Source organism: Ambystoma mexicanum, chromosome 6q (assembly GCF_040938575.1).
Source record: "Ambystoma mexicanum isolate Mex_15411 chromosome 6q, UKY_AmexF1_1, whole genome shotgun sequence".
Classification (NCBI taxonomy): domain Eukaryota; kingdom Metazoa; phylum Chordata; class Amphibia; order Caudata; family Ambystomatidae; genus Ambystoma; species Ambystoma mexicanum.
Genome location: NC_090937.1, coordinates 524,871,552 through 524,889,826, shown reverse-complemented (window position 1 = coordinate 524,889,826; position 18,275 = coordinate 524,871,552).

Sequence of the window (18,275 nt, the reverse complement as noted above, 5' to 3'; positions counted from 1 at the left end):
GTGGAATATGTATTCTACATTTTGTCTAAATCTGGGATCTTCAGAATACATCCGTAATGAGCAGTATTCTGATGCTGATATTTGAATATGTCTATCATCGTACCTTCCTCCTTTGCCAGTAGGAAAGAGTAGAGGAAAAGCATGTGCTTCTATACTTTTTTCCCATATGCTGATTGGTGATCCTTTTGTTTGACGCATTTGGTACTTTTCCAGTGCATCTTCTATGGTGTCATTAGAGTGCAATGGATGAATTGTATAATGGTCTAAAGTGTTTGATATTGTAGCAGGATCTAGGAGCTCACATTGACCAGCTTCTTGTGTCTCTTGAATTATTTCAGTTGAATCCTTCAAGTTTTCTTCAATACTAATTTCTTTGTAATATTCATTATTCTCTTTAAGATATTGCAAGTCTTGTCTAACTTTATGTAAATCTACCAGCTGTTGCCAAATTGTTTTGCCTTTTGTCCATTTACTAAGCTAATTAAAGATTGCTGCATTGGACGTTGCACTCCTAGAGTGTGCACATTTTCTTTTAGATCCAATGGTAAATATACTACTTTTCCACGAATACCTTTCACTAATTCAGAGGGAGGTAATTTAGCTGTTTTTGGTTGAAGGCGTATTATTGTTTGAAATGGGTGCACTGTTTTTGAATTATGATACTCTCATATACATTAAGTTGTTGTAGGGGTTTTAGTAGTGGATATAATTCCAAATTATTTATGATAGCACATGAAGGAGTTTGGTTGTCAAGTTCTGTAGTGCATTAACTGCAAAGTATTAAGGGGTCAGTTATTTCGTATTTGTTTTCTGCTATAAGATAGAGCGCTAATTCAAACCATTTAGAATCTTCATTGTCTTCTATTTTGTATGATAGGTCTACAGTTTTTGTGTTACTTTTATAAAAAGTTCTGTGGCAACATACACACACATGGTTTGGTACTTTAGCTGATGTACTTTTAAATTTTAGTATTTCTTTCTTGTATCTCTGTAGTAAAAGGTTGCCATGTGTAGAATTATTGCTAATTTGGTTTACAGCTATTTAATTCTGTAAGTGGCTTTCACTTCCAAAATATTTTTTCTGGATATAGTCGATTTCTTCAAGTAGGTCTTTTGCTGTACCATGTAGAAGAATGTTATTTAAATTGGCTAGTACTAAATCAGGACTTTTAGCATGGTACAGTTTATAAACTAGATTTCTTATAGTTGAATGATGTGTTTATATCCTTTTGATATCATGGAAGGTGGTTTTGCAAGTAGGTCCTGTAATGCAGGCCAATGAATGTCCTTTTAGTCCTGTGAACTTGCGCACTGGGCAGGTATCCATATTTTGCCGTAGTTTAGTCTTTGCCTTTCACATATTGATTGAGGAATTGCCGTAAAGACTTGGACATGTTTTTGGGAATGTTAAACATTGACGTGCATGGCCATTTGTACACTCAACGTTGTGATTCAGTTGAATGGAGGGGTAATTCTAAGTTTTCAGGGCATATTGTTGTAAGGATTACTTCTTGTTCCATTATGGTATTATTAACTTTTTCATAACCTCGACCACTGCTATGTATGGCAATTGTATTTGTTTGTTTTTGTTTGTAGGTTTCTTCATTAAAGTATGGTTCTGTGCTTGTAGTGTGACTCCATTCACCTCCACAGATACTTAAGCAGTTCTTTCTGTTGACATTTCATTTATTGGGAAGTCTTTTTTGTAATTTAGTCATTAGTTTTGTTAGTGGTTTCATTTTGTTTAACACTAAAATAAATAACTTTCTTTTGAGAATAATTGCACTGTCTATCAACGCTTCTAAGATTAATTTTCTACGATAGGTTTTAAGGGTTGAACCTGGTTCCTCTCCTGTTTTTATAAGATTTTGAAGGACTCTGTGATGGAACATTTTGGCTAAAATACTTTTCTTGGTATGCTTACTTTGCACTATATCAAGATTTATAGAAGCAGTTTTATCTGTAGTGATAGCTGATTTTTTGTTAATTGATTTCTGGTTTGTTTTACATTTTGATAGAGAAGGCAAAGTTTTTGTATTTGAAACTTCTTTTGTTTCACTAAATGACTGTATTAGCTGTTTTGTTTCAACTTATTTTTCAAATTCTACTAGAGATGGATGCTTATGTTGGACACTTTTATTTTCATTTGTTCTACTTCTGCGTTGCTTTCTACGGACTTGATTTTTGCTAGGCCTTCTTTCTGGTCTGTTGAAAAAAATAAAGAAGGTATGGGTTGTGGTGTTCTGTAATGTATGTGTGCTGTGTGCATGAGTGTTTGAGTAAGATGATAAAGATGTATGTAATGGTGTGTGATTGTGCATTGGGCAACTACAACTAGTAGGGATGGGTATTCTTGAATTAATGTGCTACTAAACTGGGTTTCAGATGACAGAAAAAAGCAAGCTAGTGGTGTGGAGAAGTACAAATAGTAAATCCAATGCTGTACAATTAAAACAGTTGTTTGTTCTATAACATCAACATTCTAGCAGCTGAGTTGGGTAATTTGTGTGTCGAAAAATAGGAATTTGTGGACCATTCTGGCTGTAAATCGCTGTTAAGAAATGGGTATTTTTGTAGAGAATGGTGCACAATCTCTATTTTTAGGCACAGAAATAGCATGAATTAACCTTAGAGTTTGTTTGAGTAATAATACAAATGTTATGGTGGTATTCAACTTACTTTTTTTCTAAAATGAGCAGGTTATTTCTTAGTTGTTCTTTGTACTTCAAATTTGGCTGCTTCTTTTCAGGAGAATGGTCTTCACTGCAATTGTAAAAGAATTGTTTAGACATTGATTTTTTTAATTGACATCCTTATTGCCTTCCTCAAAACCATTAAAACTATCTTATTCCCATAAGATATGTCGCACCAGTTGAATACATATCATATGTTGTTAATGAATAAACTGTATTGCAATGACTAACTGTAGCAAACAAAAATCTGCCTTGTGAAGTTCATAATGTACCACTGAAAACCACTATTCCTGTAAATAAAATATTATGTTTCGTAGTACATACATTTTTCTCAGAGATGGAGTACATCTTACTTATGCTGGCAATCCGATTTTTCTGAGAAATATACAAAATGCATTTGGACATTTTTTAGAATTACAGCATCCATTTTGTAGTAGGTGTTGAATATGTATACGTTTTCAAACACAAACACCACCAAAAGGCTCTTTCCAGAGCAACCATTTCCTCCCAGAGAAAGTTGCAATGGTTATGATAGGGCAGAACCCCAAAATTTTAGATGTCCGTGGACTGTCCGCGGACTTCTAAAAAATACACCGGGGCCTGCTTCATTTATTCTCACTTCTATTTTTTAACTGTGAAAGGCGGCTCTGAAAAGAGCCTTATTTTTTTTTTTTGTTGTTTTATATATTTTTTGTTTTTTTATACAAGACACACTAGGAGAGGAGGGGAAAGGAGGGTAAAGGGAGGGACACCAACCACAGGGATAAGAAAGGGCGAGCTGACAGAGGAAGATGTAGAGTGGGTTTTATTTGGGTAGTGGGCAGATCTTCTCATGCTCTGAGACGATAGTCTCAAAAGCACTTCGAAGTCGCTCTCCCCTGCAGAGTACTGCGTCACAGTACATACACACAACTGTGACCCTCGAAAGGTAAGGGTCATCAGCATTGCGTATGGCCTGTGAGGCAGCTTGAGAAATACGCTGTCCCACAGGAGTGTTCCTTGTGGTGACAGGATCAGAAACGGAGGATGAAGTAGAGGAAGTCAACCTGCTACGCGCCTCGCAAGGTACAACATTGCAAATGGCCCCAGAGTGAAATGACCTTTGTGATGTCATCTTTGATGTCCTGGGTGTTAGTCTTAGGAGTGCACAGTGGTGGCACGAGTTATGGTTGCTTAGCTTACCATAACTGGTGAATTTCAGGGGGTTTTCGGTTTTACTTGTAACCATAACGTCCCTTTAACATTTTTTCATAGAATTTCATAGGTTTTTATTAGTGCAACTTAACCATAACGTCCCTTTAACAATGTTTTTTCATTGAATTTGATAGGTTTTTATTAGTCCAACTTAACCATAACGTCCCGTTAAGAAAGTTTTTTCACTGAATTTCAAAGCTTTTTATTAGTTCAACTTAAACGTAACGTCCCTTTAACAATGTTTTTTCATTGATTTTCATGGGTTTTTACCAGTGCGTGCTATTTTCCTACAACTTACTAATATCATACTTGCCCAATATAGCAATATTTGTATAGAACTTACAAAGTGTCACCCTAAAACTCTGCGATTTCCAACCTTCTAGTATCATTTTTAACACTTCTATACACTTTTTGCAACTATTTGAACTAGGTTTGCATCTGTGGACATCTACGAACATCTGACTTATTTGCCGACCTTCCGGACAGTGCCCGATGACCATACACTGGCGCGCGGCTTGATGACATGTCCGAGGACTGGAACAGTGGATACCGGTCCAGCAGCCCAGTTTTTCAGCCCATGTGAAGTGAGGGTGGAAAACGAGATCTCTGGACCATTATAACCCCAATCCAACCCCTGTAATGGGGGATGAAGGCCATTAGCACCCTAGGTTCCCAAACCAGGAACCCGGGGTACTGAAAAAAAAAGATTTTTCTTCCTACACCGGGACGCCTTTGGCGTTCCGGTGTAGGAAGGAAAATGCTTTTCCAAGATGGCCACCAAGGAAAGGGAAAGCGAGGGTTCCATACAGAGCCCCTCTTCGCTTTCCATGGCAGCCTGCAGCACTACAATACACAGAGCATATAAAAGAGTGCTAAACATGAATCGAGCCCTCACTTTAGAACCATCTCAACGTCAACATGAGGAAGATAAAATCACATGTGTGAGCACATACAGTCCAATCAGCAATAACTTGAGAAAGATTATCCGTAAAAATTGGAAAATGTTACACACTGAAGATTTCAACCCCTCAGTACCCAGATTTGCATATAAACGACAACAAAATATCAAGGATAACTTAGTACACACATATCAGTACAATAAACAAATGAAGACCTCGCAGACATCCCATTGGGGATTACCCCCTGTAGTTGGTCACCATCGATGTGATCATTGTTCTGTTTGTGCGCAAACAGCCACTATGAAGGAAATCACTCTCTGTAACACTCTTGTTCATCTAAAAGACTTTACTAACTGTCTTACTCCCTGGGTAGTGTATGCCATTAAGTGCCCTTGTGATCTGGTATATATTGGCAAAACAATAAGGCCAACGAATTAGCGAGCATAAATCCTGCATTTGCAACCAAGTAGAAAATAAACCACTAGTAGCCCACTTCTTGAAAAAACAACATAAATGCACTGACCTAATATGGTGTGTCATTCAAGTCATCAAACCATCCCCTAGAAAAGGGAACAGAGATCAAACTCTGACTAGATGTGAGCAAAAGTGGATTTATAATCTCAAGACGGTGAAATATGGGTTAAATGTATCCGTTGAATGGAGCTCATTCCTTTGACATCTGGAATAGAGCGAGTAATTCTACAATGTTATAGCCCTATCTTATATTCAGTCGCTTTTAAGATCGACCTTTGCCCAAACCATGTTTAATCATTTATGTCTGCCCGATAGGAGGGCACATAAAATGGTCACGAACGTTGGCATACACTCTACCTACCACAGGTTTCCTAACATTAAGCATCATGGGCAACTAAGGTTAAAGGTTTTCTCCGCCTTCCCTTTCCCTGTTACTTTCTTTAACAGGGGTCACCGTTTCCTAACAGGTGACATCTCTACGAGGTATGCTCACTCCAAACATATATATAGTCCGACTGGACCTAAGTATGATTATAGAACTAGAGGCCCTATATATAATCTCTGTGCCTTTGCTAAATGGGATTCATTAATAAGAGCGGCAGTCCTTTGCATTTGCCACTGTATAGATAAATCTAAATACGGATTAATAGTCATTAAAGAGCCCATTGGTGGTTCGACACATTTTTCTTGTATTTCTTCTTTTTTAACAAGAATCAGTCACTTTTCTTACCAACGTGGCTCATGTACACGCCCCTTTCTGAATTTCAGATTATTAGCATCTTCTGATTTTTGATGCAATTTTTTCCGCACCATTAAGCCGGGCGCTTTTATTCTCCATGTCTAAGCGGTCATGTGTTCTTCACGTCTGCGCTTTCCGAGTCACCTGACCCATAAATAATGGTCTTGCCCCCTTTCTCAACGTTACCAGCAACTTACACGCTGGACGTGCGCACGAGTGAGCAGCCATCAAACTGCAGGTAAGTGAATTGCCCCCACCCCTGAGTACCTTTGTTCTAGTTATAGAATCTTGCAGACACGTGTTAAGCATGCATTAATACCTCTATGGCTTTAAACACGGGGACTTTGCCAGGCTTGCTACTGTTAAGCCTTTGTAGCCCTCTCTCGAGCTGTTGCTGCAGCTCACTAACATTGTTAACCTCGGGCGCAGCCCAACGTAAATAAATACGGTGAACAAGCACCTACAATGTTGAAACATCTGACAAGTGCCAGGCTTCTTATTTATGAGCCCCTGTCCTTTCTCATGTTGCCGTTGCGGTGACACACTGTGATTACCAACCCAGGGCAAGAGAATAAGTAAACAAAGATGGGAGAAGTCCCCATTTCTAATTTAAGTGTTTGATTACACTCAAAATTAAGTCAACCAAATTAAATCGTTGCGTACAGCATGCTTGTTACCATGCTGTCTCAAACACCACATATTGAATGAAAAAATAGAAGTGTTGTCATTTTGAATATCACATCACTGACTTATTTTGCCCTTTTTTTATAGGCAAAATTACAGATGAAATCTGCAGGACCAAGCTTGAATTCAAGACAGCTGTCCATGTTTAATCTTCTTTTTGAAGATTTTGAAGACTCACCTACACAGAGGTGCCACCCCTAAGAGCTTAATTATTTAGGCTTACCAGAACTCTTCTTAGCATCGTAATGATGTATAGACGACTCAGTGTCTTTCCTGTGTTCCCTGTAAATAGGGTTCCAGCTCCTGGTACACACAGCACAGCTCCAGCAGCCTCCACTCCATGGTCCTTAACCACTCATGCCGACCACAGGTGGGTGCATTATTTAGGCGCAGTATACTAACACAACTGGCCATCACCCTGAGATTAGTGGGGTTGGGGAATACTGGTTCAAAATGTAACATATGTATATTTATGTTTTTAGATTTGACAGTTTGCATGTTTAAGGGGAAAGAAACTAATCTTTGCAATAAGAAAGATCGTCCTGAAGATGGCCGAATAACTATTTTATTGACCACCGCTGACCACGATGGTATTCTAAGAAAGGCCGAAACATATGTAGATTTATCGGAAAACCCAATGTGTTTTTTCCGGGGTCTTGCATATTGTAATTAACAATTATGCTTTAAATATATGTTGATTGTGGAACCCCGCACTTATACAATGTACTGAATGGTGTGAAAGTTTGATGAATGCATGTCGGAATTTGTAATTGTCTTTTTTAACAAAAATATTTTATAAAAAAAGAGAATATTAAAAGAAATGTATACATTTGCAATCATGTATCCAGTCTAAAATAATTTGTTCCCTAATAGTTGTTGTTTCTGCTATATCAATAAGCAGAGGTTTGTGCACCCTCACCTGTGTTTTTGACAGGCCTAAGAGAGAGAGGTAGTCAGTCTGGGCTGTTTCCTTTTCTCCTGTAGAACCTCCCTTCCTCCAGTCCTGACCCCCGAAAACAAAAAACTTTGGGAGTACCCATTTCTATAAATATAGCCTGCAGAAGGGAATAAGAAGACCCTATGGCCATATTACCACAAACACATTTGTCTTTCCTTTCAAATGTATGCTAATTTCTAATAACATTACCATCAAAGTCATTCCCAGGTGCACATGGCCACTTTAATCCTATGTGTTGTCCCTTACGGTCATGGGCAGTAGCAACATTGTCCGGATCATGACCTTATACCATGACCCTGACATTCTGGCCACTGCCCATTGCTACAGCCTACCCCTCAGTCACCAAAGCTATATTGCTATTTTTTTACTACATTATGACACTTATCAAATAAGAAAACACTTCCACATTTGCAAAACCATGCTTTCCGATCCTGGCCAATGAGCCTAATGCAAATTTGCTGGAAAGCCACCCAAGTTTTATTTTTTCAAAATTGTGAAATGAATGCACATACAACCGTCATATAAGTTGTGCACAAAATCTCAACAAACTTTGTCAAATCATTCGAAAGCAAGGCACAAATATTCCACCCATCATCATCACCCCTGCCCTCCCCAAACATTGTTTCATAAGTTTCACTGTGCAATGTTTCAAGTGCAATGTTAAGAAAATATAAATTTGCCGCGAGGGTTGAACCATGTATTATTATACATACGTGGCTCTATCTGATACATTTCCAAATCACCTTACCTCTTGTTGCCTCTTTTGGTAACATACCAAATCTGGCAGCAAGGCGCGTCCATCTTGTGCTATTCTCATCCATTGCTGCATCTGCCTAAGGTAAACTGCTGTGATGTTACTAAATCATATGCTCCGCCCCTGACCCTCACATAACCAACCCTAGTGATATTCAACACCTTTCTCAGTGACGTTCCTCTTCAGTGTAGGCAAATGTGCCCATAATCACCTATGTGACGTGACGCAACGCTGAACTCGAAAAGCAACACACATCGAGTAACAACATACCTTGTCAGAATTGGAATTATTAAACCGGTCTTTAAAAGAAATCAATAAGACTGTAAAATTTGTAAATTACTTTTATTTCACAATGAAGTCTCAGAGAACATCCGACTATTCTCATATGCAATCAAATTGTGAAATTGTTTCTTCGCTCGTGGTCGAAAATTGTAATCGTGATGCAAACGTTGTTCATTTTGCATACACAAAGTGTTTGTTTTCAATAAAGCAACCGCTTGGGTCGCACAGTGAATTCCAGGGTGTCTGCATCAATTTGGGCCTAGAGTACCATAAAAGATGTTATGTTACTCCTAATCGCTAGTGCGGTGTATGGGCACATGGGTCCTGCCGATCGTCCCACAAAACAGTCACAGTGAGCCAGCCGTTGACGACGAGGTAAACCTGGCGAATGAAAAATCCATCAGTTGGCATCTGGAATCCATGACAATCGCAATAAGGCAGGATGTAGCTATTTTGAAAACATAACAAAAAATAATTATCAATACCTGACCTTTATCACATTATATATATTGATTTCTTAATCCAGCATATAGTTTAAAGTAACAATTAGCATGCACATCAAACAATCTCAAAAAAGACAACAAGAACATGGAAACTGATACACAATTGGATATGGTCATACATGACTTTTTAAAGAAATATTACATAATTTACATAATTTACATACACGTACATTCTGCACTCCCCATAGCTACATAAAGATAGTACGTGAGTTACATTGCCAAATGTTCAGATAATAATAAGTTAATGCTTGTTCCGTTGTACAGTCGTCAAAAGCAAACTTACATGAAATTCACTGTCTCCATTCTTTTCACGTAACTCAGACCGTAAAGCTCAATGTGCTCGGACCAAAGATTTTTTCTGAACTGATTTTACATGTTCCTTACACACTTTTGAAATGCATAACCTTATCAAATGTTCATTAATACAAACCTCCTCTCACTGCATTTCTCACAAAATATTCCCTTTCTCTTAAGGTCAAAAAACAATTGACCCTTATAGTTTCTGGCCCATGTGTGCGCCTCCTTAGCCCGCAACCAAAAAAGCAAAGCTGATGACCTTCACTCAGAATCTAAATGCATTCTCACTTTGCAATAACATGGCTCAACGCATTTATGAGAACTTGTAGTCGCATACACGTGCAGTGCCGCTCTTTCCATCAAACACTGCAGGTGGCTCCCTCAGATGAAAGACTCTAGGGGGCACTAGTCTGACTTGATTATTATTTTAAATACACTGTAAAACAGACACATTAGTCCTTTGCCTGTAATTTACGCACATTGTAATAAGGAACACCTGCCAATGTACCGTATGACTTTTGTGACAAAAACACACAATTGTTTTGCTTCTTGCTGCCACATCCCATCACATCCTCATCAACCCTCACCTTTCGAAACAGTATTTGATAAGGTTAACAAGTGCAATGTGGTGTATTGTTGCATGTTTTTTTCAGAGATGTCCGCGGATACCAAAACCCGGTTGAAAGATGGCGGGCGCATCGGAACAATCTGACGCACTTCACACTCTTCACCATCCAATGAGGGAACGCGTCACATGTCCGCCGACTTGATGCAAGCCGAGTACCCAATCGATGTCCTGTCCGCACAGCGAACAGGGAAGTGTGTCCACGGAGCGGACATAGGTAACACTAATTTTTTTAGACCTACTTTTTGGTCGCTTTAAAGAAAACTACTGGACAGATTTTCATCAAATTTACAAAAGCACGTGTTTGGGACCAAGCTGCTACTCCTGCCGCAAATGTGGTGAAAATCCATCCAGCGGTTTGGGCTGTAGGCATGCGCAATGTTTTTTCCCCCATTCAGTCTATTGGAAAAACAACATTTTGGGACCACCCCTATAACTTTCCTCCCCCTCGACCAAACCTCACCAAACCTTTGGTGAGGATTCATCAAGAGGGAGCGGAGTTATAAGCCGCCCAAAAAGTGCTCTTCCTATGGAAACAGCAACTTAACCATAACTACACGGCCACTACCATATATATTAAGCAAAAGAAAGGGAGAGAAAAAACGGAATCCACTCCCGGGCGCAACGGCACTCTGGCTATAATTATCTTGAAAAACCTCATAAATCCACGCACAGACCTTGTTTACTGTGCAGCCAGACATTCCTTTATTGGTGAAAAGGGTATGTGGACAAGGAAGGCAGCAACAGCATTTTACAGGTAAGAAGGACTGTTTCACCCTAATCGGGCTTCGCCTGGTATGATATATCTGTAAAAGTGAAAAAATACTTTAAACAATAGTTTTTTCTCAGATAGTTCAAAGATAAATGTGGAAAGGTTCTAATTTATTTTGTCCACACATTGAGAAAGCAATGGCTCAATGTAAACAAATCTATATGTGCTTTTTTGCAGGATATTGAAAACACAACCTTTCACAATGAAAATACAAGTTTGAAATTATAATTCTTTTTTATCGAAGAGATGGGGTGCATTTGACTGATGTTGGAAATCAGATTTTTCATCATGTGAAATATGTAGTGAAGTATTTTTTAGTAGTTGTAGTAAAACAAAGCAAAAACAGAAAAGAAATTAGAAGCAGTTTTTGTGAAAGTTAGAAAAACTAATCAAAGAAAGGAACAGCCTTTCTCCAAGCACCCCGGTGAATGGATCGAGTGCAGCGGCCCATGGAGATGGTACCAAAAGAGTACTGCTCAGGTTTTCTGCAATTGAGTATCACTCCACACAGTGCATTTAACCTGGGCAGACCGAGCCTTTGGAACCCCCAATGGTGGTAAAGAACACCACATTCATGACTCTGTCTGGGTGCTGAAGGTAGGAACTATCTCTTTCGTATCTTTCTGGTCATCTTGATCCTCCTCCTCATCATCCCGCCTGTTCCCCTGTCCAGGCCCTCCAGGTGGTGATGATGGTGGTGGTGGCCCCTGGGAAGTGGGGATGGCCATAACAGGAACTGTGTAACTGTCTGCAGACTATCAAGTCAAAACTAGGATCTCTGAAATATCCTAGATTGGATGCGAACATGCAGTTTCAAACTGTCTGCAGTGCATGCACACAGTCCGCAGACATGTCGTTATGACACATGGGTGTGGTCACATGATGATGTCTGAGGATGTCTGCGGTGCCGATGGGTGTCTGTTGACTCCATTGGGCTGGAGGCTCTAGGTGAATGTGTGGGGATTTCCGCAATCGGGCATGCTGTCCGCAGAGAAATTAAAAGTGCGTAATGAGAGACCGGATATATCTGGACCCAGCCCGATGTCTGCAGGTGGCCCTTTTTGTAAACGAACGCCCCAAACAGTCGTATAGTCTGCGTATAATCAATTTGGGTTAAAAAAAAGAATTAATCACAGACTAATATACAAGATATTTATAGTATGAAAATACATTTATTTATGGAAGGGATGGGGTATCGGAATGGGAAACATGAATGGGAGGGTTTGGAATGTCTAAGTTCATCCAATTTTGAACACTAGATAAAGATTTCATTGTGTACAGTTGGGATTGTGATTGTCTGTGTGATTGTTTGGGATTTGCCATAATTCATTTTTGCTGTAGTTTCTTCATATAATGTATGTACTATAATAAAAGAATAAAAGAAGACATTATTATTTCAATGAACTTTGTATAAATTACATTATTTATATATATTGAACAATGTGTTGTTTACCATTAGAGATTTCATCATCACTCATTTCTTCTTTGGCAAAATGTTCTTCTAGCCACTCAAGTGTGTTTGCCATTTCTGTCAAAATAAAAAAAAAATATTTGCTTATGAGAAATGCTTATATAATACATTTTAATAGTAGAGAAATAAATACAGTGTACTTACTATTTGGTAAGAAGTAAGTTTGCAATGAGATTCTGGTGTATCTCAGTCTTTAAGATTTGTCCTAAACTGAAAAAAATGTGGTGTACAGTTATGGTTTGTGCTTGGTGCATTCCATAATATTGTGTGCCTGATGAAACATTTTTTACATTTTGAAATATTAAATTGTACAAAAAGGTATATATGGGTGCAGTACATATAAGTAAAGTTCTGTTGTCCGATGTGCTTCTAGGTTTTGTTGATGCTCCCTGCTATGTCCACCAGCTAGTCACCGAAGATCTGTCATTCTGGTGGCTAGGACATGGCCATCGCTTTTGGATCCAGTACCTGGGGGTGGACCAGTGCAAGAGGATCACTGGATGAGGGGTCTTCAGGGAGTGGGAATAGGACCAAAGGGTGAAAAACAGTATCCCCTTTCTTAAGACACATTTTCCCCATCCTACCAGACAGAATACCCGGGAACTCAACCCCCACCCTCTTTCCAACACAGACAGTGTAGAGGAGCAGCCAAGTACCCCACCTCAACCACTTCACCCATGTTGCCTGTATGTTGGGAGCCAGAGTGTGAGACACATGTAGTACCACTAAGAATACCAATACTTAATCAGAATCCTGAAAGCAAGGTTCCCATTGAGGAAACCATACCTGCATATGAGACAATATGATGGCCATTTCAATGAAATACCAGTAGAAGCAGAGCAAATGAATGGCCAAGATGAATGAAGGTGTCATGCAGAATCAAGCTGACATGCATAGAGGAGATGCAGAAACAAGAGAATGAAGATATTCTATAAGGCATCAAGAAAGAATCAAGAATAAGTGACATCGTGGGATCAAGTAGAAGAAGCATATGCCACGGAAATGATGAAGATATCAAGTTGTTTTACATGTGTACAGATGCAGCAGATGTGTACAGATGCAAGCAGACAAAGTATTCTTGAAGCTAGCTTTATAGTGAATAAGTTGTGGCATGTGCCAATATATAAATATATGCATAAAGAATAAGGATGGGTGTTTCCACTTCGTGTTATAACCGAATTAGACTAGAAAAGGAAGGTCTCATTTGTGTGTGTTGCAGTAAGGAAAACAAGTGAATTAAAAGTGAATCTTGGAAAGGCGAGGCTGGATGAGCCATGAAGCCAAGCCAAGAAGCCAAGGTCCTATCAGGCTGGAGCGAGCAGCTATTGGATACAAATCGTGTGAAAGACCAACAATTCCTGTTCAGAAGGCATGAATCAAACAAGGAAGACATCAGATGTATGTTAGGAGGATGAGCCATGAAGCCAAGCCAAGAAGCCAAGGTCTTATCAGGCTGGAGCGAGCAGCTATTGGATACAAATCGTGTGAAAGACCAACAATTCCTGTTCAGAAGGCATGAATCAAACAAGGAAGACATCAGATGTATGTTAGGAAATAGTATTTTAATACACAAGAAGCTACAAATCACGGTCTACAGTCACATGGACAGATGAAGTTGGATGAATGAGATGGTCACACCTACGCATGAGGGCAAAATTATCCTTCACTCTCTGAATTATCCAGAGCTAAGAACACTCCCAAGGACAAGTTCAAAGTCTTAATTGCCAGCAGACCACTGAGGTTATGATAGATGGATATGCTAATTTGTGGGGAGCTCTGTTTTAGATTGCCAATTGTAGGGGACCATGTAATTAGGGGTCCTATAGTTTGTGTAGCCAAAGGAACGTTGTGTATTTAGTGACATTCATAGTGGCCATTTTGAGGGAGGGCTTAGTTGCCCCACCTGATGTTTAGAAGCCTATCACTTTTACTCATTGTCCCATACTAGTATAGAGTGTATATTTAGATAGTTCCTTAGACCCAATCCCTTTTCTCAATAGGTTGTTGTAGTTTGCCATGTAGGATGACGTTAATAATAAGTTGGTTGAACATCACATATGACAATTTTTTGCTATATAAGATTTCTTTTTTCTGAAATGCATTGAGAGAAATTGATATGCGACGTTGGATGTTGTATTCCCTGTTTTGGATAATTGTTATTAAAACAGTTATCCTTTTTGCCAACTACCTGAGTCATTTTGATTATTGATGTATGAATAAACTCTGCACCCCCATCCATCTCAAGGGTATTGTTACTCATCTTAAAGGGCTGGAGATCACCCAGTCCAAATGGCAGCAGCGGATGTTTTCGATCCATTGAGATAAAGTAAGCTTTGGGGTCCCTGAAATATCGCACAACCTCTGCATTTCGGCTGAAAGGACTTGAGGCTCCCTGTAGATAGCGGTTTAGATAATAACTTTCATGCTTTCACGTTTGGGTGTGATGGGTCCACCGGTTTCTACGGAATCTCCTCCCGTGTCTCCAGGAAGCTGAACAAATGAAAAGTTGAAGAGGCGATAACGAGGCGGACTATCCTGAGAGTCAGAAGACGAATATCCGAATGGTGAGAAGAACTGACTGTGTATGGGCAATGAATGAGGAAAGTGACAAGGGGGAAAATGTGTAATGGAGGGAGGTTGAGGTAAAAGAAACTTGAAGAATAACAGGGGTTGAATATTAAGCAATTGGCTGGATGAGATATGCTGAGTAAATTGAGATATTGGAGGAGAATTCACGAGGGAGGATACACCTTAGGTACCTGCATTTTAAAGAACGGTCAAAAGAAACAGCACCTAAACTCTCATAGTAGACTTATAAAATAGTCCCTGTTAAAGACTGTTGTAAAGAGGGCAGTTTGCACTCTATGAGAGAATTTGGGAAAAGGCAAGACAGATCTTAGTGAGAAGACTGTGAGAGATTTATGTGGCTGGCCAAGTGTGTTTGTCTGTCTGCTTTTTTTAATGTGAGTGTGTCATGATGACGACACAATACATAAGATTGATAAAACGTAAAAAGAAGAAACATGAGAGGCAAAGAATTAAGAGTGTCTTTTTTGAAGAAATTGAAGTGATGATATTTTTTAGCAGATCAAAGTTAAAAACATGATATAGAGGGATTAGAGCCTGCGATGATTGGTGCACACTCATATTATTTTGTTTTTCTTGAAAAGTATTGTTAAAAATTGCAAAGAGGAAAGGTGAGTATTGACAATCCACAAAAAATGGAGGATATTTCTGTGCTTATACACTTGTGTAAACAGCTGCCGAAACATTCACCTAAACACAGACAGTACAGTGCAGAATGGGTTAAGGGCCCTGCAGATAAAATGTTCATGCCGTGGCCACAAGGGGGATCACTATCGAGGGTAGTCTTGCAGCATATGACAACATATTTGCATGATGCATATACAGGAAAAAAGTTAGACAAGCGACTTGCAAACTTAGAACTTTGGAAGATGTACCAGGAAGAGAGAGAAGATCCACCTCCTGTAGACTGGATACGTAATGTATGCAGAGAGCGGGGTGAGGAGCCTTCTGATCCACCCGCAGCACCTGAAATAAATGGCACTAGTAAGAAAGATGATGGGTTGTACTCATTAAGGGAGCTTAAGGCAGCACAGGGTATAGTAACCCGGCATATGAGTCGCCTGCGCAAAGCAGTGATGAGGGCCCAGGAAACAATACTGAGAAAGATGTAATGCCTAAGGTCCCAAAAGACAAAGAGAGACACAATAAAGAGAGAGGCTAGTGATTGAGCACATCCTTAGACATAGGACGAGAAATAAAAAGATGGAAAGGAGAAAGTGATAAAGCTGATGAGTTAACACTTATACAGAACAAATGGATGGGTGGTCAGATTTTTCTCAAACTAGATGGTAAAGGCATCAAGGACATATGGCAAAGGGAAGATCGAGACAAAAAGTATAAGAAATATGAAGACAGGGAAGAAAGATTGAAAGATGAAAGGGCAAAAAGGAAGGATAGGCAAAGACAGGAACAATTGTATCAAGAAGAACACTTGAAGAAACAGGAAAGAAAATATGACAATCGACAGAGATCAATCGGAGAGCGTGAACGACCAGAAATGAAACAAATGGAAGAGGAAGAACAGAAATTAAGGTATAAGAGAATGTAAAGGCAGAGCTATAAAGAAATACGAAGGGCAAATGAAAGAAGAGACATGAACAATAAAGAGGAACACAGGATACGAGAGGATGCAAGAAAACAAAGGGAGTTTGATGATGAGCTAGTACGAAAGAGAAGACACAGAGCATCAGATCGTGATCACATGGAGAAGGAGGTAAAGAATCCTGATCCAGTAGTATCATGGGAAGATTTGGAAGAGTTCTTCCCAGAACAGGAGCCAATAGCAGGTTCATCTAGAATAAATCTAGAGGATAAGTTTGATACCAGAAGCATTGGAGATGCTATCAATAAGGTTTATCATGATTTGAAAACTCAGAATGCAGTGCAAGGAAAGGGCAAAAATGACCAACTTGAGAGCACATAGTTGTATGACAAGGAATGAGCCTTGTGTAGTTTTGAGCACAGAGAGTTGTCTTTAGATGGACTAACTCTGGAGAGAGAGAAGAAGAGGAGGGAGATCACACGAGCTGGGCACAGGAGATGTCAGATGAAGACAGAGAGACCTTGCGTGGGGAGGATCGAGATAATGCATGTGGTCTTGAGGGATATTTTATAATGGATAAGGAAGTTGGATGGTCAGATTTGAACCTACCTAAATCACGGGCATCAGAGTTACTGACGTGGCCAAATCCACCATCTAAAGGGTAGTCCCATGGTCAGAGGGGGGACTCGGCACCATATTTGAGCAGGTTAAATTTACTGCCGGGAAGAAAGCGGTGTGGAACCATCATTCCTACTATGGATAGGCAAGCAATGAGATGAAGATGAGTATGGGGGTCTAACAGTTTCCTTTGTTAGAGAAAGGAGTAGCCAGACCACAGTATATACATTGGCAGAAAATGGATAATTTAAGGTGTAAACTCCCGAGTTTAACTTCCGGTGCTGGGAAATAAATACATGAATTACAAAAAATGACAGGATGGAATATGTTGGCTATAGGGGACATTATGGGTCTCCTGATTGCAATCCTTGGAAAAGGGGCTGATGATGTTTGGGCACGAGCAGGGTATTCTGGTGTTACCATGATTAACACTGCTCATAATGGAGCACTATTCAATAATTGCAGAGCAGCAGTTTGGAAAGTGCTTAGAGTGCTGTATCTGTACACGTCAGATATGGGAGATATAATGACAAAAAAGATGCAGGAAGGGGATGATCCACTTGTTTACATTTAAAAGTTTCAAGAGCAGTGGAACTTGGGGACACGCAAAGCTTGGGGGAAATCAATATTGAGTTTTATCATATACTATGCCTAGGGCTGCCATAGCCCATGCAGAAGCAGCTCCGGAAATTGGTGGGCATGGAGGCAAAACTATGGTCAGAGATACAGCTGACCATCGTGCATTATTGCAGACTCTTGAAAGAAAAGAATCGCAAGCAAGACAAAGCGAGGAAAAGTGAAGAGGCAAAGCTAGTGCTGAAAAAACTCTCTAAGTATGCCATTGATGGGGCAATGCTAACCAGTGAGGATGAATTGAGCTCACAACAAGCAGCAAACATAATGCAGATAAATAACCAGAGGCAGTCTGATCAAGGAAATAATGGGTTTATACCGCGCGGTAGAGGAGGTTTTCGAGGAAAAGGATTTCAGAATAATCAGGGACATTTCTAGAGTAATCAAGGTGGGTCTCAGAATGTTCAGAATGATAATCACGGCATGCAAGCAGGACAAATGAAAAGGCCTACGCCTGTATGTCGGACGCGTTTCATGACAGGGCATCTTTTTCGCACATGTAGATGTCAAGGATTTGTGCAGAATAATCAATTTTCAAGAGGGGGGACTT